The sequence below is a fragment of the Pollicipes pollicipes genome, unplaced genomic scaffold (genome assembly GCF_011947565.3).
Source record: "Pollicipes pollicipes isolate AB1234 unplaced genomic scaffold, Ppol_2.1 Scaffold_3087;HRSCAF=3621_pilon_pilon_pilon, whole genome shotgun sequence".
NCBI lineage: Eukaryota > Metazoa > Arthropoda > Thecostraca > Pollicipedomorpha > Pollicipedidae > Pollicipes > Pollicipes pollicipes.
In genome coordinates this window covers 28,597,481-28,624,832 of record NW_023596225.1, presented here as the reverse complement: position 1 = coordinate 28,624,832, position 27,352 = coordinate 28,597,481, and the positions used below count along the sequence as shown (strand labels likewise).

The 27,352-nt window shown below is 47.4% G+C and overlaps 6 non-coding genes across 6 annotated transcripts; 5 read left to right on the top strand and 1 right to left on the bottom strand.

Moving 5' to 3' along the window:
* The first annotated feature begins 3,096 nt into the window (after nt 1-3,096).
* TRNAV-GAC (transfer RNA valine (anticodon GAC)) lies at nt 3,097-3,169 on the top strand. The gene has a single exon. It is a non-coding gene; the product is annotated as a tRNA-Val (tRNA).
* Nucleotides 3,170-8,024: 4,855 nt separating this feature from the next.
* TRNAV-UAC (transfer RNA valine (anticodon UAC)) lies at nt 8,025-8,097 on the top strand. Its single transcript has one exon. It is a non-coding gene; the product is annotated as a tRNA-Val (tRNA).
* A 4,006-nt stretch (nt 8,098-12,103) lies between these two features.
* TRNAV-AAC (transfer RNA valine (anticodon AAC)) lies at nt 12,104-12,176 on the top strand. Its single transcript has one exon. It is a non-coding gene; the product is annotated as a tRNA-Val (tRNA).
* Nucleotides 12,177-14,512: 2,336 nt separating this feature from the next.
* TRNAA-AGC (transfer RNA alanine (anticodon AGC)) lies at nt 14,513-14,585 on the top strand. Its single transcript has one exon. It is a non-coding gene; the product is annotated as a tRNA-Ala (tRNA).
* A 5,516-nt stretch (nt 14,586-20,101) lies between these two features.
* Nucleotides 20,102-20,174, bottom strand: TRNAV-AAC (transfer RNA valine (anticodon AAC)). The gene has a single exon. It is a non-coding gene; the product is annotated as a tRNA-Val (tRNA).
* Nucleotides 20,175-24,944: 4,770 nt separating this feature from the next.
* Nucleotides 24,945-25,017, top strand: TRNAA-AGC (transfer RNA alanine (anticodon AGC)). Its single transcript has one exon. It is a non-coding gene; the product is annotated as a tRNA-Ala (tRNA).
* The last annotated feature ends 2,335 nt before the right edge of the window (nt 25,018-27,352 follow it).

Below are 27,352 nucleotides of genomic sequence, written 5' to 3'. Positions count from 1 at the left end.
CAAGATTCAGCCCAAGCCACCAAAATTGGTTGCAAACAACCCTATGCTCCAAGCCTATGGCACTGAACACCACGAAACCTTCACCATTCTTTGCGCCCTAGTCGATATACCATCCTTTCCAGAATATGGGGCTCATAATGTGTCAGTAAAGCGAGGTGCAAGTTTCGGAAGCCGATATTTGATGTATATTTACTCCGCCGCTACGGCATGACTTGGACAGTTCCAAAAGTTAACTTTGCTCAGAGAAAAATAAGAAAACAAGAAACATAGTGATAATAATAGGTCATTACGGTAGCAATAAAAAACATCCACACTCCGCCCTGCTTCAGGATCGTGGAGTTTGCATACTCCTTCCTAATCTGCATCACCACCGTTCATGGTGCGGCTCTAAGCGCAACTACGAACTTTTGCGCCGACGTACACTTAAGAAAAAAACACAAGGTGCAGCGCGCACCCTGCTACAACATACACATACATTTCCAACCGAACAGTTGCAAACGTGCTTACGCTCATGCAATATTTCCATGCACACTTTTGCCGTCGAACCAACGTTACCACACAGGGATGCAAGTACGTAAAAATTGGGAAGCTGAAATCCATACTTGGAAGAGAGAACTATGCTTGGAAGGGAGTGGGCCCTGGTGTCTCCCACTGATATGGACAGATGAGCTCCAGTATGCAAATAAATGGATAATGTGGTATGAGACAAGGCGCCCGCCACACAGTGGCCTGGCTACGTAGAGATCCAGAATTTGGTCCCGAGAAAGCCTCTGCACGGCCGGCCAAGAGTTGTTTTTAACGTGGCTGTGTCAGCTTACTGGACGTTTAGATTCGGTTTCTGCTTTTAGCGTGCATCTCATGCGTTTCATCATGTGCATTTACCAAGAACCTAACTTCTGCCTTTATCCATTTTGGCGTATTCCGTTTGGCGGGCTGCCAATGGGTACGTGAAGTAGCGGTATATCCCTATTTGGATTTGTAAGGTACCTCTCCAAGAGTATATGAAAACCAAGAACTACGATCTGGAGCTGCGGGGTATCGATCCCCGTACCTCTCACATGCTAAGCGAACGCTTTACCACTTGAGCTACACCCCCGGTAATTCTGAAAAATGCCGTCAATAGTTGGGACGCCATGCCTGACGGACTGGTCAGCCTCCACTTGAGGTGGGCCCGCTCCCGAAGAGCTGGTCAAGTCGAGGTCAGTCGGTCGGCTCATGTCTCCCGACCGGCCGGGTCATCAAGAGGCATCAGCTGTTTTCGAGATATAGTGGTTGTTACATCCGACTGATACACGGTAGGCCCCCATTCACATCCTGGGAGGAAGCATCATTTAATATGTAGAACTGCTGCGGTTATGACGTAAGTTCTTTTCTAAGTTAGTCAGCAGCAGGCATCTTATGTTAGCATGTCATCAACTGGCTACCCCATAAGCAGTTGGCGCGATCTAGGACAATAATCAGATGGTGGAAAGTCAAGGGCAATTGTCAAAGAACAAACATTCAACTGGCAAGGAGTCAAACAGGATAAAAGTCGAACGTGCATGGGCAAAATGAAATGAGCCACAACATTGACAAGAAGCAAACAAATGCACAATATGCTGTCATCCTCAACGAGACATGTATCAGGAAAAAAACCTGGCGTCGACATGCCCTAACATACATCATGAATTTAGACGTTAGATGAAAGAGCGTCACAATACACACTTTCCAGGATGAGGGGAGGCATAAAACCCCAATAGCTAAGCTTAAGCTGATGTGCATTCCTGGTGATCGCATGAAGTCCAGCGGCGACAGGTCGAGGGAGTACTTAGCATTAGTTTGGACATTCCTATGGGCTGGTGGGAATTCTTACTTCTTAGCTGATTAGAAGGATGGACATATCTCCTGCTGGTGGTTGTCTGAGATACCCCATCCGTCAAATAGTGATTGCCAAAGACGCTCCACGTGGTGTCCTGGCGTTCACACGTCGTCCTCCTGGGTTCAGGAAGCGCATTAGCTGAATATGCTTCAGATAGTCGGATGTCCTGTCTGTCTGGTCGGTGGTGATGCGGCTCATCTCATGTTTGAATGCGGCCGTGGTCTCTTGCATGTTCGCTTGTTTGTCGAGGAGGACTTTGTCCTCAAGGTCTAGCACACAGCAAGTCCACCGGCGAAAGGCCAGGCGTGTAAGAAGTAGCACGATGACCATACGCTGATGGGCATTACAGGAAAATGTCCCTGCAACCAATCCAGTGTAGCCCGTGCCGTGAACGATGCCATACCGTATTGGTAGAGTCATTCTTCCTTCAACTCGCCGAGAGGTGGCGGCAGCAGTGCTGGACGTGTTTGCTGAGGTAAACATCGTTATTGCACGCGTTTTTGGCTGTTTCTAGTTGTGTTCTTCAATATTTTTCCGTGAGTCAAAGCTGTTTCCTTTTATTCACATGCTCACTTATGACACTACTCCTAGGTCAATGGATTACAGGTTTTATTTCCGTATTAATTAGTAGTCGTGCCCAATTGATTGCATTATGTAGCATAAAACATAAATAAAACAAAGGTGACCTCACCCTGACCTAATCTGTATGTTGTTAACTGTCTTCATGCTGGCCTTACACAACAACCAAAGGGTTTCTACAAAACGATGTTTCCGCCCGGGATCGAACCGGGGGCCTTCCGCGTGTTAGGCGGATGTGAGAACAACTACACTACACTACGTCGAGGAGTATATTTGCCAAAAAGGGACATGGTGTTGTCTAGAGCAGTCTTTTTACCTAAAAGCATACCAACAGGTATAAGTGAGTTTCTTTCATCTTATCCCACGCTTACTTAAATATTTTCTAATGTAAAGCATTCCCTGTCTTTTAAACCCAAAAAATCACGTTCTGAATCTGCGGGGTATCGACCCTCGTACCTACCACACGCGAAGCGAGCACTCTACCACTTGGGCTACAGCTCCGGTAGTACTCCGGCATGACGTCAGTAGTTGGGACGTAATAGCCGACCGACTGGCCAGCCTTCACTTCAGGAGCGCCCGCTCCCGGAGAGCTGGTCAAGTCGAGGTCAGTCGGACGGCTCCTGTCCCCCGACCAGCCGGGTCATTAAGAGCCTTCAGCTGTTTCCGTGGTGTAGTGGTTATCACATCCGCCTGACACGCGGAAGGCTCCCGGTTCGATCCCTGGCGGAAACATCGTTTAGGTTGTAGGAACGCTGCCGTCGTTGTCTAAGACGGATGATGATCGTGTAATACAATGAGGTCAGTTAACAACAGACAGATAGGCTAAGAAAGTAATCCACCCGCCTGCTCCATGAACAGTCCACGCAATCAAGGATAGCAATCAAAGCGCGCAAATTTGAGGGACATGGTCAAACGCGAAAAAGATTTAAGAGGCAAGGCGTGCAAGAAAATAAAAGTTAAACGCAGGAAGCAAATGTCCTGCATCACGTCAAGCTCAAAAAGGGGAAAATGTAGAAGCTACTTGCAAAGATGCTTCTTACACTTTTAAATATTGACTGCAACGCCTGAACTGTTCTCAAAGCTATCACCGAACGTGAATGCAGTGAATAGTAGGATGAATGCACTTAGTTTCCCATGGGGCCCGCTGAGCATAACTATACCGCGCGTCGCATAAAATCTTACAAAAGTTCGTAGGGCGCATTTCAGTGATGCGTACGATAAAGGCGGAAAAGTTAGACCTCTTTGCCCAAGTAGTTCAAAAATGTTATTTCAACCCTTAAAGTTCCAATTTCCATTACATCCCATCATTTCCTTCCCAATTTCACGGTGTGCTTGGAAGTCTGAAGCGTCGCAAGTGTACCTGTTCTATAAGCAAGCACAGGTTTTTAACCATCAAATCTTTCTTATGACCCTACATCAGATTAAAACAGAGACCTTTTTAAAGATTTAGCCAGAATCTTTCAGAATGAGTGAATTTTTTACATTGGTGCTCATACTAAGCATCAATCTTTGTCCTTGTTATGCTTTTTCGTGTTAAGCAGTGGTTGAGAAACCCCGCCAACGATCTTGTCATTTCAGGTCAACTACATAACTTGGTGGCAAAAGTGCAACGGGCCGCAAGGCGGGATGCAGTCTGACCTGCAATCTGAATTCACCTGACCTAGCGCGACTGATGTCACTGGCTGCAGACTATACCCGTGAAGAACAATTAGCTAGCGCCAAAAGATACTCGAACCCACCACGGCATGGGAGAGTGGATCGGACTGTAGGCGCTCTAAATAACTGGCCTGAGATGGGCAGATCAGTTCCAGTATGCAACTAAATTGGATAATGTGATGTGGGACAAGGCGCCCCTCTACACAGCGTCCTGGCTGCGTGAAGGGCGCCGTGTATCTGGAGTATGCGTCTGCGCAGTTGGCCGAGTTATTTTTTAAGGTATTTATGTCAGCTTACCAACGTTTAGATTCTATTTCTATTTTTAAGGTGCAACTGATGCGTTTCATCATGCGCCTTTATCAAGCATCTGATATTGATGTTCATGTTATTTGGCATATTCCATTTGACGGGTTGCCAATGGGCACATGTAGCAGCGCTATATCCCCATTTGGATTTGTAGGATACCTCTCCATTGGTGTGTGAAAACCAAAGGCTACGATGTGGAGCTGCGGGGTATCGCTCCCCGTACCTCTCACATGCTAAGCGTGCGCTCCACCACTTGAGCCCCGGTGGTTTTCAAATATGACGTCAATAGTTGGGACGCCACGGCTACCCATTGGTCAGGTTTCACTTGTGGTGGACCCGCCCCCGAAGAACTGGACATGTCGAGGTCAGTCGGTCGGCTCCTGCCTCCCGAACGGCCGGCTCACCAGGAGCAATCAGCTGTTTCCGTGGTGTAGTGGTCATCACATCCGCCTAACACGCGGAAGGCCCCCATTCGATCCCGGGCACAAACGTTGTTTAGCTGGTAGAAACGCTACGGTTGTTGTGTATCGTCAACATGAAGCTATCTATCAGTAGACAGATTAGGTTAGCATACATCTTTGTGATAAAAGTCAAACGCAAGAAGTAAATATCCTGCATTACGTAAAGGTCAAAAACTGGAAAGGGCAGAAGCTATTTGCAAATATATTTCTTATATTTCTAAATATCGGCTGCAACGCCCGAATTGTTCTTAAAGCTAGCACCGAGTATGTATGCAGTGAATGGTAGGATGAATACAATTAGTTTCATATGGGGCCCACTGCGGATAACTACACCGCACGTCGCATTCAATCTTACAAAAGTTGGTAGGGCGCATTTCAGATTTGCGCACGATAAAGGCGGCAAAATTAGACCTCTTTGCCCAAGCAGTTCAAAAATGTTGTTTCAACCCTCAAAGTTCCAACTTCCATCCCATTCCCGTTTCAATTTCACGATGTGCTGGGAAGTCTGAAGCGTCGCAAGTGTCCCTCTTCTACCAGCGAGTAAGAGTTTTTAACCATGAAACCCTTCTTATGACCCTACTTACCATTAAAAACAGAGACCTTTTATGATTTCATCAGAATCTTTCAGAATGGATGAATTTTTTACATTGATACTCATACTAAGCATCGATTTTTGTGCCTGTCATGCTTTGTTGTGTCAAGCAGTGTTTGAGAAACATCTTCACCGATGGTACAATTTCATATCAACTACATAACTTGGTGTTAAAAGCGTAACGTGCCGCAGGGCGGGATAAAGTCCGACCTGCAATCTGAATTCACCTGACCTAGTGCACCCGTTACCACTGGACACAGGTCATATCTGTCAAGGACAATAAGCCAGCGCCAAAAGCAACTCGAACTCACCACGCCATGGGAGGTCGGATCGGAACATAGGCGCTCTAAATAACTGGCCTGAGATGGGCAGATCAGTTCCAGTATGCAACTAAATTGGATAATGTGATGTGGGACAAGGCGCCCTCCACACAGCGTCGTGGCTGCGTGAAGGGCGCCGTGCATCTGGAGTAAGCGTCTGCCCAGTTGGCCAAGAGTTATTTTTAACGCGTTTATGTCAGCTTACAAAACGTTTAGATTCGACTTCTATTTTTAGGGTGCAACTGATGCGTTTTATCACGTGCCTTTATCAGGCATCTGACTTCGATGTTTATCTTATTTGGCATATGGCATTCCGTTTGGCGGGTTGCCAATGGGCACATGTAGCAGCGCTATATCCTCATTTGGATCGGTAGGATACCTCTCCAGGGGTGAGCTAAAACAAAAGGCTACGGTGTGGAGCTGCGGGGTATCGATCCCCGTACCTCTCACATGCTAAGCGAGCGCTCTACCACTTGAGCTACAGCCCCGGTGGCTTTCAAATATGACGTCAATAGTTGAGACGCCATGGCTAACCGATTGGTCAGGTTTCACTTGTGGTGGACCCGCCCCCGAAGAACTGGACATGCCGAGGTCAGTCGGTCGGTTCCTGTCTTTTGAACGGCCGGCCCATCAGGAGCAATTATCTGTTTCCGTGGTGTAGTGGTTATCACGTCCGCCTAACACGCCGAAGGCCCCCATTCGATCCCGGGCACAAACGTTGTTTAGCTGGTAGAAACGCTACGGTTGTTGTGTATGGTCAACATGAAGTTAGTCATCAGTAGACAGAAAAGGTTAGCATACATCTCCCGTTTTCAATCATGTTTTGTGCTACGTAATACAAGAAGTTGGGCATGTCTGATGATCATTACAGGAATACCACGTGTAATTTATTAACCTGAGAATAGTGTCATGACCGAGATGCGAACAGAAGTAAACAGCTCAGTCTCATGAACGGCTATGCAAGAACACGACGGGAAAGGATTAAAATACGAACAAAACGACATTTGCTTCAGCAAACCCGTCCAGCACTACTACCGCCATCTCACGGCAAGTTGAATTAAGAATGGCTTCATTGTCAGCTGTCAAGACGATATGCAATAGCACACGGTACTAGCTGTACTGAATGGGTTGGAGGAGCATTACCCTGCAATACCCATCAGCTTAAGGCTACCATGCAGTGATTTCGCACTCGAGCGATCTTTTTCCGTTGGACTTCATGTCGTGGGATAGCCTGGAAGACAAATTCCTCGAGGACAAGGCAGCAAACCATCAAGAGCCCATGGTCGCACTCAAACTTGAGATGAGCCGAATCACCATCGACCAGACAGACAGGACAACCAACCATCCGAAGCAGGTTCAGCTGTTGCGCTTCCTGAACCGCCAGGAGACCACCTGGAGCGTCTTTGGTTGGCATTATTTGAGGGATGGAGTATCTCAGGCTACCATCAGCAGGAGAATCATCAGTCTGAGCAGCCCAGAAGTAGGATTTCCCACCAGCCCGTAGGAACGTCCGAACTAACGTTCAGTACTCGCCCGACCTGTCTCCTCTGGACTTAATGCGATCTGCAGGAATGCACATAAGCTTTAGCTTAAGCATTAGGGGTCTAAGCCCCCCCCCCCCCTCTCCAGCCTTGGAAAGTGTGTATTGTGACGCTCCGCCATCTAAAGCTTGGATGCATGATGTATATTCGTGAATGTTGGCGTCAGGTTCTCTCTGATACATGTCTCCGTGAGGATGACAGCATATTGTGCATTTGTCTGCTTCTTGTCAAGGTTTTGTACCTTCCAGACAATCTGACCTAGTTACAGTCGAGCCTATATGACGGTAGACGTCTTGCATGCACAGATTAGGGTGCAAATGAACGCATTCATGGCATGCATTGTTCAGGAAATAGGACAATAATGGTGATATCCATTATGCACGTGCATTGTAGGCATATATGTACTCCTACTATCACTGTGCATTGTAACGCTTTGCTGCTGCTGCATTGGATAAAGTAAAGATCGTTTCGCTAAAGGGTCATGGGCATGTTGTCAGACAGTGCAGGAATGAAGGCAACAAGCTTATAACAACAATGGTTATAAGTGAGCTTGTTTCATCCTACCTTATGACTACTTTCATACCTTCTCATGTACCCCCCCCCCCATCATTTCAGCATGTAAACAACCCCCGCCCCCCCATCATCTCATGTACCCCCCCCCCCATCACTTCTCAGGTAAACAACCCCCCCCCCCCTCCCCTCCTCTCAGCTGTTTCCGTGGTGTAGTGGCTATCACATCCGCCTTACACGCGGAAGGCCCCCGGTTCGATCCCGGGCGGAAGCATCGTTTAGGTTGTAGGAACGCTACGGTTGTTGTGTAAGATGGACATGTGGTCAGTTTACAAAACAGAGATAAGGTCAAAATGTTGTCGCCTGTTTACCCCATGAACAGTTGGTGCCATGTAGGATGTCGAATGGTGAAATGGTGAAAAAGCAACTGCCACGGGAATGGTGAAAAGTTCAGGAGTGGTGGAAACGCAGGAGTGTGATGCCCCGCATAACTTAAACGTAAAAAATTCATAAGGACATTTGGAAGAGCTGAACTAAACCAATAACTACAGAAGTCTGATGGGTAGATATTATCGTATTGTGTAGCCAAGCGCTTGCATGCTTACTTCGCTGGTCTAATTTAAATTTTATAAATGTTCATCGTGTATATTTTGCTGTTGGAATCACGGTTCTAGGGGTCTCGGTTGCCGAGACATAGCTCAAAATGTGAAAAAGACTCGGCCGCAGGCCGCGTGCGGTGCTGGCGGTCTCTGGCGGTCGCTGGCGGGAGAGAGCCACTTCGTATGTGCTTTTTGCGACATAGCCGAACCTATTCTATGGGATCGTCGATTGATCGTGGGACGTGGCCGGTGACTTTTGTCGCTTCCATCAACTGTCAGCCTTTTGAATGATGACAGCACGCACTGCCGTTGCCTTAAACAACATTAAACAGTATTGCATTGAAGAGTGAAAAACGGTCGGTAGCGGCCAAATCAATTGTCTTGGTTCGCGCACATGTGACACTACCATCTATACGGCGTGATTGTCCGTTTCATTCCCCATAAATGCATGCTACTCCCGAGTGCGTCCTGTGCTCTGGGTGCAGCAATGCAGCACAAAACGTGAAGAGCTGTGGAAAAGAGCAAAATTCTCCATCCTAAGTAAACTGTATTGCAATTTGCAAAGCAACGGTGCGTTGTACAAAGTCGCAATACACGCTGAAAATGTAATTGCTTCAGTTGTGAATGTTGGGAAACAAAATCCAGGTCTCTAGGTGCTTTGCGTGCCGAGATATAACGATAAACGTAAAAATGCGTCAAAAACGGCCGATTTCAACTCGTCTGACGTTTGCACGTGCTACGTGTCACGTGACGCAAGAACTCACCCAAGTGCGATGGCCCATTTCATGCGCTATCGCACTGTGAGAGTTTCATATCGCTGTGGCTATTGATTACCGGGGTATGGCTTCGGGAAGCGGAGCGTGTCGGGCCGTCGGCCGGTCGTCTTGAAATTAGCGTCGTCCGTGTTATCCTATGGGATTTTTGCGTTTCTTTTCGCTCGGCACGCGCTCATTTTTTCTGCGAAATGCAGAATTTTGACGCCACTCTGTTACGCGCTACCATCGGATCTCCGTCGTGCGCAAATTTGATGGAAAAAAAATTCTTATCGTTCGGCCTCCGTGTGAGATAACGGACGCGCACGCATGCACACACACTGTTCCCTTAGTAATACAGAATATATAAAAAGTAGACATTTCTTTAACTATTGGCTGCAGCGCCTGAGCTGTTTTTGAAGCTAACACTGAGTATGTATGCAATAAATGGTAGGATGAAAACACTTGACTCCAATGAGTCCCGCGGCGGATAAATACGCCGCGCGTCACATAAAATCTTACAAAAATTTATAGCCCATATTTAAGTGCTGCGTACGATAAAGGCGGCAGATTACGACCTTCTTGCCAAATCAGTTCAAAATGTCCTTTACTCTCTCGGAGTTCTTTTTGCATAATTGCAATTTACGGTGTTCTGGGAAGTCTGAAGGGTCGCAAATGTACCCTTCCACCAGTCGAGCACAGGTTTTGACCATGAGATCCTTCTTATGACGCTACATCAGATTAGCACAAATATATTTGTTAAAGATTTAGTCAGCATCTTTTGCAATGAATGGATTTTTTTGATTGGTGCTCATGCCAAGCATCGATGTTTGTGCCTGTTATGCTTTGTTGTGCCGAGCAGTGTTGAGAAACCCCGCCACCGATCGTGCAATTTCAGGCTAACTACATAACTTGGTGGCAAAAGCGTGACCTGGCGCAAGGCAGGATACAGTCCGACCTGCAATTCTGAATTCAACTGACCTAGTGCGGCCATTACCACCGGCCACAGACCACACCTGTCCAGGACAATTAGCGAGCGTCAAAAGCGACTCGAGCCCGCCACGCCATGTGAGGGAGGATCGACGGGCAGGCGCTCTAACCAACTAATTTTTCAGAACTGACTTTACCTAAGTTCGACTCGCCCAGAGGCAGCGCCAGCAAATGAATTCAGCCTTCCAGCAAATGAATTCAAACTAATTGAACAAGTGGAGATAACGACATGGAGTGGACAAGAAGTTAAAAAGCACGCCCTTCAAAAAAGAGTCCCTTTGTAGATCATCCACCGAGTTTGTCGTGCTTCCCCTTCTTAACTTATCCCCCTTCCCACCCCGACGTCTCTGTCGACGCTAAAATGTACCATTTGGAGCTGCGGGGTATCGATCCCCGTGCCTCTCACATACTAAGCGAGCGCTTTGCCAGTTGAGCTACAGCCCCGCTGGTTTTGAGAAATGACGTCAAAAGTTGGGACGTCATGGCTAACCGAAAAATCAGGTTTGACTTGAGTTGGACACGCTCCCGAAGACCTTGTCATGTCGAGGTCAGTCGGTCGGTTCCTGTCTTACGACTGGCCGGCTCATCAGGAGCGATCTGCTGTTTCCGTGGTGTAGTGGTCATCACATCCGCCTATCAGGTGGAAGGAGCCCGGTTCAGCCTCTGGCGGAACCATCGTTTAGTCCGTAGAAACGTTTCGGTTGTGGTTGTAAGGTTCACATAAAGTTACTTTGCAGTAGACAATTAGGAAAGGATGAAATCGACGCTTCCAATCACGTTTTGTGCCACGTTATGCAAAAAGTCTGCATGAATATTGGTCAGTACTGAAATAACGCGTGCAATCGATTAACCTAAGAATAGTGCCATAATCCAACATTTGAATAAAAGTAAACAACTAACACTCACGGGAAAACATGCAAGGCCACGACGAGAAAGGGTCAAAACACGAGCAAAAGTGATATTCGCTTCAGCAGATAATTCCAGTGCTGCTTCCGCCACCTCTCGGCAAGCTGAAGTAAGAATGACTCCATCAAGGCGGTAGGACATCGCACATGGCACGGGCTTCACTTAAATTAATTTAGTGTTGCTCTTCATTTAAAGCATTTAAAGCATTCAAAGCATTTAAGGCATTCTCCAAATTTACAGCAAATAGACAGCAACCAATGAAAAACTGGCAGAATTTGTTGAGGGGCGTGTCATCCTTTCCGCGGGGTAACCGAAATAGCCATTTCAAAGATAATGCGGTGTATTTCACAGCCCCCGCCTTCTGGAAACCCAGTCATCTCCAATTTCTGGGCTACATCCCCGCGAAAGTAGAAAGACTTTGGAAGGGAGGTTTCAAGGCAACCTTGGTATTTATGACCCTGTAATAACGCCAACCAAATGTTGTCATTCCATAACCAATGCAGCAATCAAAACCAAAAACATGACGTGATCAAGTCACCCATATCTGGCGTATATGAGCACGATTTCCAGATATGACGGCCGTCAGTTGGCTCTCAATCAATGCTTTGCTGGTTATGATGGCTTAAATAAACCATGATGTCGAGGATCATATTTACTAAAAGGAAAAATTGTGTTGTTTAGAGCAGTCTTTTCTACCTTAAAAGATACAAATAATTACAAGTGTGCTTGTTTCATCTTGCCTGATGCTTACTTAAATATATTCTATTGTGAAACAATGCATTCCATATAAGATCCAAAATTCACCACCTGGAGCTGCGGGGTATCGATCCCCTCCCACATGCTAAGCGATCGCTCTACCACTTGAGCTACAGCCCCGTAGTTCTCAAATATGATGTCAATAGTTTGGACGCCATGGCTGACCGACTGGCCAGCCTTCACTTTAAGTTGACCCACTACAAAAGAGCTGGTCATGTCGAGGTCAGTAGGTCGGCTCCTGTTTCACGACCGACCGGGTCATCAGCAAGCACCAGCCGTTTCCGTGGTGTAGTGGTTATCACATCCGCCTAACACGCGGAAGGCCTCCGGTTCGATCCCGGGCGGAAACATCGTTTAGTTTGTAGGAACGCTACGGTTGTTGCGTAAGGACAAAATTAAGTCAAATGACAATATAAATGCTAGGTTAGGATGAAATCGCCCGTTCCTTTAGTACGCTTTGTGCTACATACCGCAAGAAGTTAGACATCATTAATGATCATCACAGAAATAACACGTTTAATAGATAACCTAAGAATAATGCGATAACCGAGCATGTGAATAAAAGAAGCCAACTTAGACTCACCGAGAAGTTTTCAAGAACACCACGACAATGGCCAAAAACGCGAGCAATGACGACATTTACTTCCGAAACACGTGAAGAACTGCTACCGCCACCTCTCGGCAAGTTGAAGTAAGAATGTTTCCATGAAGACGGTAAGACGTCGCACACGGGGAGGCCCTACCTAACACGCGGGAGGCCCCCGTTCGATCTCGGGCGGAAATATCGTTTAGCTTGTAGAAACGTCACTGTTGCCGTGTAAGACGCACATGATATCAGTTAACAATGGAAAAATAAGGTCAGAACGCAATCGCCAGTTTGCCTCATGGCTGCGGCATAGACATTTAGGATAGCAATGGAATAACGAAAAGCCATTTGCAAAAGTATACTGGGTCAAAATTCAAGCGAGACATAATTCAATATCTTCCAGTCTCGAAAGACCGGGTAAGTGTGAAGCAGCATGGTAGCCTTAAGCTGATGAGCATTACAGACAAACGTCCCACCATCCCCGCACAGAAACGTCTGCACATCTTCACGAGCGTGAGGATGGGAAACTGAAGGGTTTAGGTCTTAAGAAGGGCAAGATCCTAGGCGTACCTAGGTTGGTAATTTTTATATGTTATGCGAGACCATTTTTATAATACTATATCCCATGCAGCAATAACATTATGTTACAATGCACAGCGACAATGGGCAATATATACGTGCAATGTATATGCAGAACCGATATCACCATTAATTTTCTATTTCGTGAACATGACGTGACATGAATTCCCACGTTTGCACCCTAATCTCTGGATGCCAGATGCCTCTCGTTATATAAGTTCGACTGTAACTAGGTCAGATTGTCTACGCGATATACAACCTTGACAAGAAGCAGACAAAGATATAATATTCCGTCATCCTCACCGAAACATGTATGAGAGAAAACCTGGCGCCAACATTCACAAATATATATCATGCATCTAAGCTGTATATGCAGGAGCGTCATAACATACACTTCCCGAAGCAAGGGGGCTTAGACCCCAGTACTTAAGCTCAAGCTAATGTGCATTGCTGGTGATCGCATGAAGCCCAATGGAGACAGGTCGGGCGAGTATTGAACGGTAGTTTGGACCTTTCTATGGGCTTGTGGGAATTATTTCTTCCGGATGGATTGGAGTGATGTAAATTTCTCCTGCTGATGGTAGTCTGAGATACCCCATCCGTCAACTTGCGACTGCTAAAGATGCTCCAGGTGGTCTCTTGGCGCTACAGGCAGCATAACGTCTGAACCTGCTACAGTTGGTCGGTTGTCCTGTCCTTCTGGTCGATGGTGATGCGGTCCATCTCAAGTTGAAATGCATCATGGGCTCTTGAAGGTTCCCTAGATTTTCAAGGGGGCTTTGTCCTTAAGGCTAGCCCACAACATGAAGTCCAGTGGCAAAAGATCGGCGAGTGCGAAGTCACTGCATGGTAGCCTTAAGCTAATGGACATTCCAGGGAAATGTCCCTCCAACCAATTCAGCGAATCCCGTGCCATGTGCGATGTCATACCGTCTTCACGGAGCCATTCTTACTTCAACTGCCGCGAGGTAACGGTAGCAGTAGTGGAAGTGTTTCCTGAAGCGAATATCACTTTTGCTCGTGTTTTGGCCCTTCCTCGTCGTGGCCTTGCATATTTTCTCATGAGTGTTAGTTGTTTACAATTATTCACATGTTGGGTTGTGACACTATTCTTAGGTTAATCGAACACACGTGTTATTTCTGAACTGACCGATAGCTATGCAGACCTTCTTGCATAACGTAGCAAAAAACGTGATTGAAAGGGTCTACTTCATCCTTTCCTCATTGTCTTCTGCACAGTAACTTTATGTGAGCCTACACCACAACCGTAACGGTTCTACGGACTAAACGATGTTTCCGCCAGCGATTGAACTGGCCTTTTCCGCCTCTTAGGCGGATGTGATAACCAATACACCACGGAAACAGGTGATCGCTCCTGATGAGCCGGCCAGTCGGGAGACAGGAACCAACCGACTGACCTCGATATGACCAGTCCTTTGGGAGAGTGTCCACCTCAAGTCAAACCTGATTATTCGGTCAGCCATGACGTCCCAACTATTGACGTCATGTTTGAAAACCACTGGGGCTGTAGCTCAAGTGGTAGAGCGCTCGCTTAGCATGTGAGAGGTACGGGGATCGATACCCCGCAGCTCCAAATAGTGCGTTTTAGCGTTAACATGTGGACAGAGACGTCGGGGTAGGGAGGGGGATAAGTTGAGAAAGGTAAGCACAACAAACTCGGCGGGTGACCTACAGAGGGGTGCTTTTTTGAACGCCATGCTGTTTTGAACCTCTAGTCCACTCCACGCCAGGTTATCTCCACTTTTCAATTGGTCCGAGTGCATTCGCTGGAAGGCTGAAGTCGTTTAAGTTTTTCCCATGAAAAATGCCATCAGAAATGATTTCTGTCAAAAGATGTGGAAAACGGACTGCACGGGAAGATATATTTGCCCCCTTGACAAACGGCAAGGGGCCTGTTACCCGCTCGCCTACCCTGGGCACCACTCCAGTGGTGTGTGAAAGCCTAACGGTACGACTTGGAGCTGCGGGGTATCGATCCCCGTACCTCTCACATGCTAAGCGAGCGCTCTACCACTCGAGCTACAGCCCCGGTGGCTCTCAAAAATGCCGTCAATAGATGGGACGCCGTGGCTGACCGACTGGTCAGCCTGCACTTGAGGTGGACCCACTACACAAGAGTATGTCGAGTCCTACATACATGTCGAGTTCAGTCGGTCGGCTCCTGTCTCCCGACTGGCCGGCTCATTAGGAGGCATATGCTGTGTCTGAGGTGTAGTGGTTATTACATCCGGCTGACATACGGAGGGCCCCCGGCTCAATCGCGGGAGGAAGCAGCCTTTGGCATGTAGAACTCCCGCTCCTAGTGGGTAAGTTCTGTACCAAGTTGCCAACAGTAGGCATATTGTGTCATCATGTTACTAACCGTCTACCCGATGGGCAGTTAGCGTGATCTGGAACAACAATCAGGAGATGGAAAGTTAAGGACCATTGTCAAATGACAAAAAAGTGAACAGTCAGGCAATCGAGCAGGATAAAAGTCAAAAGCGCATGTAGGGCGCATGCGCACAAGGGCGCTGAAAGAGCCTAGTGCCAAGAGGCCAAAAGAATGCAAGTAAATTTCGAAAAGTCATCTGAGCTAGAAGTTAAAGGAGACAGAAGTCAAGTGGACATGTCGGATGATATAATGCAACAATGTCCCTCCCAACTTGAATGAACGTCCGTGGCCCCATCATGGGGACGGGACTCTAAACGGCCAATGATAAGCTGTTGACAGTCTCATACTCTGAGCCTATTGCACCGAATGAGATGAAACGCTTCAGCGTTCGATGCTACTTGGTCGATAACCTATCCTTTGCAGACAATGGTGACCTTTAGTTCGGTGAAAGATTACCAAATATATCAAAAATGAAAGGCAAATACGTTGCCAGACCACCCAACCTCCGAGACTTTGGCACTGATGAACATGAAACCTTCACCAATTGATGCGCCATAGTCGATATCCTATAGTTCCCGGAATATGGTGATCTTGGGTTAAGTCAAGGGCAAAAACCTCCAAAACTGGTTGTAAACAACCCTATGCTCTAAGCCTGTGGCACCGAACACCACGAAACCTTCACCATTCGCTGCGCCATAGTCGATGTACCATCCTTTCCACAACATGGAGCTCATAATGCATCAGTAAAGAGAGGTGATAGTTTCGCAAGCCGTTTTTTGATGCATGTTCACTCCTAAACTACGATATGACTTGGACATTTCCAAAAGTTTACTTTGCTCGGAGAAAAACAATAACACAAATAGCATAATGATAATGACAACTCATTACGGTAGCAATAAATAACATCAAAACCCCGCCCTGCTTGAGGATCGCGGAGTTTGCATAAAAAACGCAAGGGGCAGCGCACACCCTGCCGCAACATACACATACATTTCCAACCGAACAGTTGCAAAGGTGTTTATGTTCATGCACTATTTTCATGCCCACTTTGTCATCGAACCAACGCTACCACACAGGGCTGCAAGTACGTAAAAATTGGGAAGCTGAAAGCCTTGCTTTGCAAGAGAGAGCCATCCTTGGAAGGGGATGGGCCCTGCTCTCTCACACTGAGATGGGCAGATGAATTCCAGCATGCAACTAAATTGGATAATGTGGTATGAGGCATGGCGCCCTCCACACATCGTCCTGGCTGCGTAGAGAGCGACGTGGATCCAGGGTTTGGTCCCGAGGAAGCCTCTGCACGGCCGGCCAAGAGTTAGTTTTAACGTGGATGCGTCAGCTTGCTGGTCGTTTAGATTAGATTTCTACTTTTAGCGTGCAGCTGATGCATTTCATCATGTGCATTTACCAAGAACCTAACTTCTGTGTTTATCCATTTTTTCGTATTCCGTTTGGCGGGTTGCCAATGGGCACGTAAAGTAGCGGTATATCCCTATTTGGATTTGTAAGGTACCTCTCCAAGAGTATATGAAAACCAAGAGCTACGATTTGGAGCTGCAGGGTATCGATCCCCGTACCTCTCACATGCTAAGCGAGCGCTCTACCACTTGAGCTACAGCCCCGTTAATTCTCAAAAACGCCGTCAATATTTGGGACGCCATGCCTGACCGACCGGTCAGCCTTCACTTGAGGTGGGCCCGCTCCCGAAGAGCTCATCATGTCAAGGTCAGTCGGTCGGCTCCTGTCTCCCGACCGGCCGGCTCATCAGGAGGCATCAGCTATTTTCGAGATGTAGTGGCTATTACATCCGGCTGTTGCGCGGTACGGCTGACACCGCTGATAGTCCCGCAGCTACATCCCGTGAGGAAGCATCATTTAGTATGTAGAACTGCTGCGGTTATGACGTAAGTTCTGTTCTAAGTTAGTCAGCAGCAGGCATCTTGTCTTAGCATGCTATCAACTGGCTACCCCATGAGCAGTTGGCGCGATCTAGGACAATAATCAGGTGGTGGAAAGTCATGATCATTGTCAAAGAACAAAAATTCAACTGGCAAGCAGTCAAACAGATAAAAGTCAAACGCGCACGGGCAAACTGAAATGAGTCACAACCTTGACAAGAGGCAGACGAATGTACAATATGCTGTCATCCTCAACGAAGACATGTATCAGAGAAAACCTGGCGCCAACATTCACGAACACACATCATGCATTTAAGCGTTAGATGCAAGAGCGTCACAATACACACTTTCCAGGATGAGCGGGAGGGGGGGGGGGGAAGGGGCTAGAACCCCAGTGCCCAAGCTTAATCTTATGTGCATTCCTGTTGATCGCGTGAAGTCCAGTGGCGACAGGTCGGGCAAGTACTGAACGTTAGTTTTAACAGTCATATGGACTGGTGGGAATTATTACTTCTTGGCTGATTAGACTGATGGGCATTTCTCCTGTTGATGGTAATCAGAGGTACCCCATCCGTCAAATTGGGACTACAAAAGATGCTACAGGTGGTCTCCTGGCTGTTCAGAAAGCGCAACGGCTGAACCTGCTGCAGATGGTCAGTTGGCCTGCTTGTCTGGTCGGCGATGATTCGGCTCGTCTCAAGTTTGAATGCGGCCATGGGCTCTTGATGGTTTGCTGCCTTGTCCTTGAGGACTTTGTCTTCCAGGCTAGCCCGTGACATGAAGTCCAATGGCAAAAGATCGGGCGAGTGGGAAGTCAATGCATGGTAGCCTTAAGCTGATAGGCATTCCAGGGAAATGTTCCTCCAACCAATTCAGTGCAGCTGGTACCGTGTGCAGTTGCATATCGTCTTGATGGCTGACAATGAAGCCATTCTTACTTCAACTTGCCGAGAGGTGGCGGGTAGTAGTGCTGGACGAGTTTGCTGAAGCAAATATCGTTTTATTCGTGTTTTGACCCTTTCTCGTCGTGTCCTTGCATAGGTGTCCATGAGTTTGAGCTGTTCACTTCTATTCAGAAGCTCGGGTACGGCACTATTCTTATGTTATTCGATTATACTTGCTACTCCTGCAATGATTATTAGACATGCCCAACTTTTTGCATTATGTAGCACAAAACGTGATTGAAAACGGGAGATGTGTGCTGACGTTATTTGTCTGCTGATAACTAACTTCATTTTGACCATACACAGCAACCGTAGCGTTTCTACCAGCTAAACAACGTTCATGCTCGGGATTAAACCGGGGGGCTTCCACGTGTTGAGTGGATGTGATAACCACTACACCACGGAAACAGGTGATTGCTCCTGATGAGCTGGCTGTTCGGGAGACAGGAGCCGACCGACTGACTTCGACCTGTCCAGTTCCTCGGGGGTGGGTCCACCACAAGTGAAACCTGATTATTCGGTTAGCCATGGCGTTCCAACTACGGACGACATATCTGAAAACCACCGGGGCTGTAGCTCAAGTGGTAGAGCGCTCGCTTAGCATGCGAGCGGTACGGGGATGGATACCCCGCAGCTCCACATGACACCTTTGGTTTTCACACACTACTGGAGAGGTATGCTACAAATCCAAATGGGGATAAAGCATTGCTACATGTGCTCATTGGCGACCCGCCAAACGAAATACATCGATTAAGATAAACGGAGAAGTCAGATGCATGATAAAAGCGCATGATAAAACGCACCAATGCATCATCAAAACGGAACTAGAATCTAAAGTTTCAGTGAGCTGACATCAACACCTTAAAAAAACTCGTCCAACTGGGCAAACGCTTATTCCAGGTACGCGAGGTACTTCACGCAGCCACGACGCCAGCCAAGGCGCCCTCCACTGAGTGGAGGGCGCCTTGTCCCATATCACAGTATCCAGTTTAGTTGCATACTGGAACTGATCTGTCCATCTCAGGCCAGTTATTTAGAGCGCCTACATTCCGATCCACTTTCCCATGGCATGGTGAGTTCGAGTTGCTTTTGACGCTCGCTAATCGTCCTTGACGGTTATAGTCTGCGGCCAGTGACATCAGTCGCGCGAGGTCAGTTGAATTCAGAATGCAGGTCGGACTGCATCCCGCCTTGCGGCACGTTACACTCTTGCCACCAAGTTATGTAGCTGACCTGAAATGGCACGATCGGTGGCAGGGTTTTCCAACCTCTGCTTGATATGAAAAAGCATAACAAGGACATACCTCGAGGCTTAGCATGAGCACCAATGTAAAAAAAATCATTCATTCTGAAAGATTCTGGCTAAATCTTTAAAAATCCTTCTGTTTTAATGAAAAGTAGGGTCTTAAGAAGGATTTTATGGTTGAAAACTCGTGCTCGCTGGTAGCACAGGGACACTTGCGACGCTTCAGACTCCCCAGCACGTCGTGAAATTGAAAAGGGAATGATGTGATGTGATGGAAATTGGAACTTCGAGGGTTTGAAACAACATTTTTGAACTACTTGGGCAAAGATGTCTAATTTTGTCGCCTTTATTGTACGCAACACTGAAATGCGCGCTACGAACTTTATGAGATTGAATGCGACGCGCGATGTAGTTATTCGCAGCAGGCCCCATGTCAAATTAAGTATATTCATCCTACCATTCACTGCATACATTCTCGGTGCTTATGTTTAAGAACAATTCAGACGTTGCAGGCGATATTTAAAAATATAAGAAATATATTTACAAATAGCTTCTGCCCTTTCCAGTTTTTGACCTGCACATAATGCAGGATATTGACTTCCTGCGTCTGACTTTTATCATAAACGATGTTTCCGCCCGGGATCGAACCGGGGGCCTTCCGCGTGTTAGGCGGATGTGATAATCACTACACCACGGAAACAGCCCATTGCTCCTGATGAGCCGGCTGGTCGGGAGACAGGAGCCGACCGACTGACCTCGACTTGACCAGCTCTTCGGGAGCGGGTGCACCTCAAGTGAGGGCTGACCAGCCGGTCAGCCATGGCGTCCAACTATTGACGTCATGTTGGAGTACGACCGGAGCTGTTGCCCGATTGGTAGAACGCTCGCTTCGCGTGTGATGTGTACAAGGGTCGATATCCGCAGCTCCGGAACGTGAGTGTTTAGGTTTATACGACAGGGGATGTTTTACATTAGGAAATATTAAAGTAAGCGTGAAATAAGGGTGAAACAAACTTCTTATACCTATTCGTATACTTAAGATAGAAAAAGACTGCTCTAGACAACACCATGTCCTTTCAAGTAAATATGCTCCTCGACAGCATTATCTATTTACGTCATCATACCTAGCACAGCGTGATTGAGACCCAATTGGCATCCATCATATCTGAAATCATGCTCATGAACGCCAGAGATGAACGACTGATCATTGTATTGTTTTTGCCGTTGATCGCCGCATTGGCTGTCGAATCGCAGTACTTGAATGACGTTATTTTGACGCCATCAATACCAAGGTGACGTTGAAATACTCTTCTCCAAAATAGTCTTCCCATTTGCACGGGCTGTAGATCAGAAACTAGATCGGTTAGATTTGCAGAAGGGAGGGCTGTGAACTTCACCAAATGATCTTCAAAGTGGCTATTTCGGTTACCTCTCCCGCCCCAGAAACGACAACAGTCGTTTGATATGTGTGGTAAGTGATGACAATTACACCACGGAACCAGTGGGCGCCTCCTGATGACCCGGCCTGTTGGGAGGCAGGTACTGACCGACTGACCTCGATATGACCAGCTCTCCGTGAGCGTGTCCATCTTAAGTCAAACTTGAATTATTCGGTTAGTCATAACGCCCCAACTTTCGACGCCATATCTCAAAACCAACAGGGCTGTAGCTCAAGTGGTAGAGCGCTCTACCACTTGAGCTACAGCCCCGGTGGTTTTCAGGTATGTCGTCCGTGGTTGGAACGCCATGGCTAACCGAATAATCAGGTTTCACTGTGGTGGACCCACCCCCGAGGAATTTAGACATGTCGAAGTCAGTCGGTCGGGCTCCTGTCTCCCGAAACAGCCAGCTCATCAGGAGCAATCACCTGTTTCCGTGGTTGTAGTGGTTATCACATCCACTCAACACGTGGAAGCCCCCCGGTTTAATCCCGAGCTATGAACGTTGTTTAGCTGGTAAAAACGCTACGGTTGTTGTGTATGGTCAAAATGAAGTTAGTTATCAGCAGACAAATAACGTCAGCACACATCTCCCGTTTTCAATCACGTTTTGTGCTACATAATGCAAAAAGTTGGGCATGTCTAATAATCATTGCAGGAGTAGCAAGTATAATCGAATAACATAAGAATAGTGCCGTACCCGAGCTTCTGAATAGAAGTGAACAGCTCAAACTCATGGACACCTATGCAAGGACACGACGAGAAAGGGTCAAAACACGAATAAAACGATATTTGCTTCAGCAAACTCGTCCAGCACTGTTACCGCCACCTCTCGGCAAGTTGAAGTAAGAATGGCTTCATTGTCAGCCATCAAGACGATATGCAACTGCACACGGTACTAGCTGCACTGAATTGGTTGGAGGAACATTTCCCTGGAATGCCTATCAGCTTAAGGCTACCATGCCATTGACTTCGCACTCGCCCGATCTTTTGCCATTGGACTTCATGTCACGGGCTAGCCTGGAAGACAAAGTCCTCAAGAACAAGGCAGCAAACCATCAAGAGCCCATGGCCGCATTCAAACTTGAGACGAGCCGAATCATCGCCGACTAGACAAGCAGGCCAACTGACCATCTGCAGCAGGTTCAGCCGTTGCGCTTTCTGAACCGCCAGGAGACCACCTGTAGCATCTTTTGTAGTCCCAATTTGACGGATGGGGGTACCTCTGATTACCATCAACAGGAGAAATGCCCATCAGTCTAATCAGCCAAGAAGTAATAATTCCCACCAGTCCATATGACTGTTAAAACTAACGTTCAGTACTTGCCCGACCTGTCGCCACTGGACTTCACGCGATCAACAGGAATGCACATAAGATTAAGCTTGGCACTGGGGTTCTAGCCCCTTCCCCCCCCCCCCTCCCGCTCATCCTGGAAAGTGTGTATTGTGACGCTCTTGCATCTAACGTTTAAATGCATGATGTGTGTTCGTGAATGTTGGCGCCAGGTTTTCTCTGATACATGTCTCGTTGAGGATGACAGCATATTGTACATTCGTCTGCCTCTTGTCAAGGTTGTGATCATTTCAGTTTGCCCGTGCGCGTTTGACTTTTATTCTGTTTGACTGCTTGCCAGTTGAGTTTTTGTTCTTTGACAATGGATCATGACTTTCCACCACCTGATTATTGTCCTAGATCGCGCCAACCGCTCATGGGGTAGCCAGTTGATAGCATGCTAAGACAAGATGCCTGCTGCTGACTAACTTAGAACAGAACTTACGTCATAACCGCAGCAGTTCTACAAACTAAATGATGCTTCCTCCCGGGATTGTAGCTGCGGGCCTATCAGCCGTGTCAGCCGTACCCCGCATCAGCCGGATGTAATAGCCACTACATCTCGAAAATAGCTGATGCCTCCTGATGAGCCGGCCGGTCGGGAGACAGGAGCCGACCGACTGACCATGACATGATGAGCTCTTCCGGAGCGGGCCCACCTCAAGTGAAGGCTGACCGGTCGGTCAGGCATGGCGTCCCAACTATTGACGGCGTTTTTGAGAATTACCGGGGCTGTAGCTCAAGTGGTAGAGCGCTCGCTTAGCATGTGAGAGGTACGGGGATCGATACCCTGCAGCTCCAAATCGTAGCTCTTGGTTTCATGTACTCTTGGAGAGGTACCCCACAAATCCAAATAGGGATATACCGCTACTTCACGTGCCCATTGGCAACCCGCCACCAACGGAATACGCCAAATGGATAAACACAGAAGTTAGGTTCTTGGTTAAATGCACATGATGAAATGCATCAGCTGCACGCTAAAAGTAGAAACCTAATCTAAACGACCAGTAAGCTGACGCAGCCACGTTAAAACTAACTCTTGGCCGGCCGTGCAGAGGCTTCCTCGGGATCCAACCCTGGATCCACGTCGCTCTCTACTCAGGCAGGACGATGTGTGGAGGGCGCCTTGCCTCATACCACATTATCCAATTTAGTTGCATGCTGGAATTCATCTGCCCATCTCCGTGTGAGAGAGCAGGGCCCATTCCCTTCCAAGGATGGCTCTCTCTTGCAAAGTAAGGCTTTCAGCTTCCCAATTTTTACGTACTTGCAGCCCTGTGTGGTAGCGTTGGTTCGATGACAAAGGTGGGCATGAAAATAGTGCATGAACATAAACACATTTGCAACTGTTCGGTTGGAAATGTATGTGTATGTTGCGGCAGGGTGTGCGCTGCCCCTTGCGTTTATTATGCAAACTCCGCGATCCTCAAGCAGGGCGGGGTTTTGATGTTATTTATGCTACCGTAATGAGTTGTCATATCATTATGCTGTTCGTGTTATTGTTTTTCTCCGAGCAAAGTAAACTTTTGGAAATGTTTTGGAAAAGTCATATCGTAGTTTAGGAGTGAACATGCATCAAATAACGGCTTTGCGAAACTGTTACCTCTCTTACTGATGCATTATGAGCTCCATATTGTGGAAAGGATGGTACAATCGACTATGGCGCAGCGAATGGTGAAGGTTTCGTGGTGTTCGGTGCCACAGGCTTAGAGCATAGGGTTGTTTGCAACCAGTTTTGGTGGTTTTTGCCCTTGACTTAACCCAAGATCACCATATTCTGGAAGTATAGGATATCGACTATGGCGCATCAATTGGTGAAGGTTTCATGTTCATCAGTGCTAAAGGCTCGGAGGTTGGGTGGTCTGGCAGCGTAATGGCTTTCATTTTTGATATATTTGGGCAATCTTCCACCGAACTAAAGGTCACCATTGTCTGCAAAGGATAGGTTATCGACTAAGTAGCATCGAACGCTGAAGGTTTCATCTCATTCGGTGCAATAGGCTCAGAGTATGAGACTGTCAGCAGCTTTCATTGGCCGTTTAGTCCCGTCCCCATGATGGGGCCACGGACGTTCATTCAAGTTGGGAGGGACATTGTTGCATTATATCATCCGACATGTCCACTTGACTTCTGTATCCTTTAGCTTCTAGCTCAGATGACTTTTCGAAATTTACTTGCATTCTTTTGGCCTCTTGGCACTGGCTCTTTCAGCGCCCTTGTGCGCATGCGCCCTACATGCGCTTTTGACTTTTATCCTGCTTGATTGCCTGACTGTTCACTTTTTTGTCATTTGACAATGGTCCTTAACTTTCCATCTCCTGATTGTTGTTCCAGATCACGCTAACTTGCCCATCGGGTAGACGTTTAGTAACATGATGACACAATATGCCTACTGTTAGCAACTTGGTACAGAACTTACCCACTAGCAGCGGGAGTTCTACATGCAAAGGCTGCTTCCTCTCGCGATTGAGCCGGGGGGCCCTCCGTATGTCAGCCGGATGTAATAAACGCTACAACTCGGACACACAGCTGATGCTTCCTAATGAGCCGGCCAGTCGGGAGACAGGAGCCGACCGACTGAACTCGACATGTATGTAGGACTCGACATACTCTTGTGTAGTGGGTCCACCTCAAGTGCAGGCTGACCAGTCGGTCAGCCACGGCGTCCCAGCTATTGACGGCATTTTTGGGAACCACCGGGGCTGTAGCTCAAGTGGTAGAGCGCTCGCTTAGCATGTGAGAGGTACGGGGATCGATACCCCGCAGCTCCAAGTCGTACCGTTAGGCTTTCACACACCACTGGAGTGGTGCCCAGGGTAGGCGAGCGGGTAACAGGCCCCTTGCCGTTTGTCAAGGGGGCAAATATATCTCCCGTGCAGTCCGTTTTCCACATCTTTTTGACAGAAACATTTCTGATGGCATTTTTCATGGGAAAAACTTAAACGACTTCAGCCTTCCAGCGAATGCACTCGGACCAATTGAAAAAGTGGAGATAACCTGGCGTGGAGTGGACTAGAGGTTCAAAACAGCATGGCGTTCAAAAAAGCACCCCTCTGTAGGTCACCCGCAGAGTTTGTTGTGCTTACCTTTCTCAACTGATCCCACCCTACCCCGACGTCTCTGTCCACATGTTAACGCTAAAAACGCACTATTTGGAGCTGCGGGGTATCGATCCCACGTACCTCTCACATGCTAAGCGAGCGCTCTACCACTTGAGCTACAGCCCCAGTGGTTTGCAAACATGACGTCCAATAGTTGGGACGTCATGGCTGACCGAATAATCAGGTTTGACTTGAGGTGGACACTCTCCCAAAGGGACTGGTCATATCGAGTGTCAGTCGGTTGGTTCCTGTCTCCGACTGGCCGGCTCATCAGGAGCGATCACCTGTTTCCGTGGTGTAGTGGTTATCACATCCGCCTAAGAGGCGGAAAGGGCCGGTTCAATCTCTGGCGGAAACATCGTTTAGTCCGTAGAACCGTTACGGTTGTGGTGTAGGCTCACATAAAGTTACTGTGCAGAAGACAATGAGGAAAGGATGATAGACCCTTTCAATCACGTTTTTTGCTACGTTATGCAAGAAGGTCTGCATAGCTATCGGTCAGTTCAGAAATAACACGTGTGTTCGATTAACCTAAGATAGTGTCACAACCCAACATGTGAATAATTGTAAACAACTAACACTCACGGGAAAATATGCAAGGCCACGACGAGGAAGGCCCAAAACACGAGCAAAAGTGATATTCACTTCAGCAAACACTTCCACTACTGCTACCGTTGCCTCTCGGCAGTTGACGTAAGAATGGCTCCATGAAGACGGTCTGACATCGCACATGGCACGGGATTCGCTGAATTGGTTGGAGGGACATTTCCCTGGAATGTCCATTAGCTTAAGGCTACCATGCAGTGACTTCACACTCGCCGATCTTTTGCCACTGGACTTCATGTTGTGGGCTAGCCTTAAGGACAAAGCCCCCCGTGAAAATCTAGCTAACCTTCAAGAGCCCATGACGCATTTCAACTTGAGATGGACCACATCACCATCGACCAGAAGGACAGGACAACCGACCAACTGTAGCAGGTTCAGACGTTATGCTGCCTGTAGCGCCAAGAGACCACCTGGAGCATCTTTAGCAGTCGCAAGTTGACGGATGGGGTATCTCAGACTACCATCAGCAGGAGAAATTTACATCACTCCAATCCATCTGGAAGTAAGAACTCCCACAAGCCCATAGGAAGGTCCAAACAACCGTTCAGTTCTCGCCCGACCTGTCTCCATTGGACTTCATGCGATCACCAGCAATGCACATTAGCTTGAGCTTAAGTACTGGGGTCTAAGCCCCCTTGCTTCGGGAAGTGTATGTTATGACGCTCCTGCATATACAGCTTAGATGCATGATATATATTTGTGAATGTTGGCACCAGGTTTTCTCTCATACATGTTTCGGTGAGGAGGGCAGAATATTATATATTTGTCTGCTTCTTGTCAAGGTTGTATATCCCGTAGACAATCTGACCTAGTTAAAGCCGAACTTATATGACGAGAGGCATCTGGCATCCAGAGATTAGGGTGCAAACGTGAGAATTCATGTCACGTAATGTTCACGAAATAGAAAATTAATGGTGATATCGGTTCTGCATATACATTGCACGTATATATTGCCCATTGTCTCTGTGCATTGTAACATAATGTTATCGCTGCATGGGATATAGTATTATAAAAATGGTCTCGCATAACATATAAAAATTACCAACCTAGGTACGCCTAGGATCTTGCCCTTCTTAAGACCTAAACCCTTCAGTTTCCCCTCCTCACGCTCGTGAAGATGTGCAGACGTTTCTGTGCGGGGATGGTGGGACGTTTGTCTGTAATGCTCATCAGCTTAAGGCTACCATGCTGCTTCACACTTACCCGGCCTTTCGAGACTGGAAGGTATTGAATTATATCTCGCTTGAATTTTGACCCAGTATACTTTTGCAAATGGCTTTTCGTTATTCCATTGCTATCCTAAATGTCTATGCCGCAGCCATGAGGCAAACTGGCGATTGCGTTCTGACCTTATTTTTCCATTGTTAACTGATATCATGTGCGTCTTACACGGCAACAG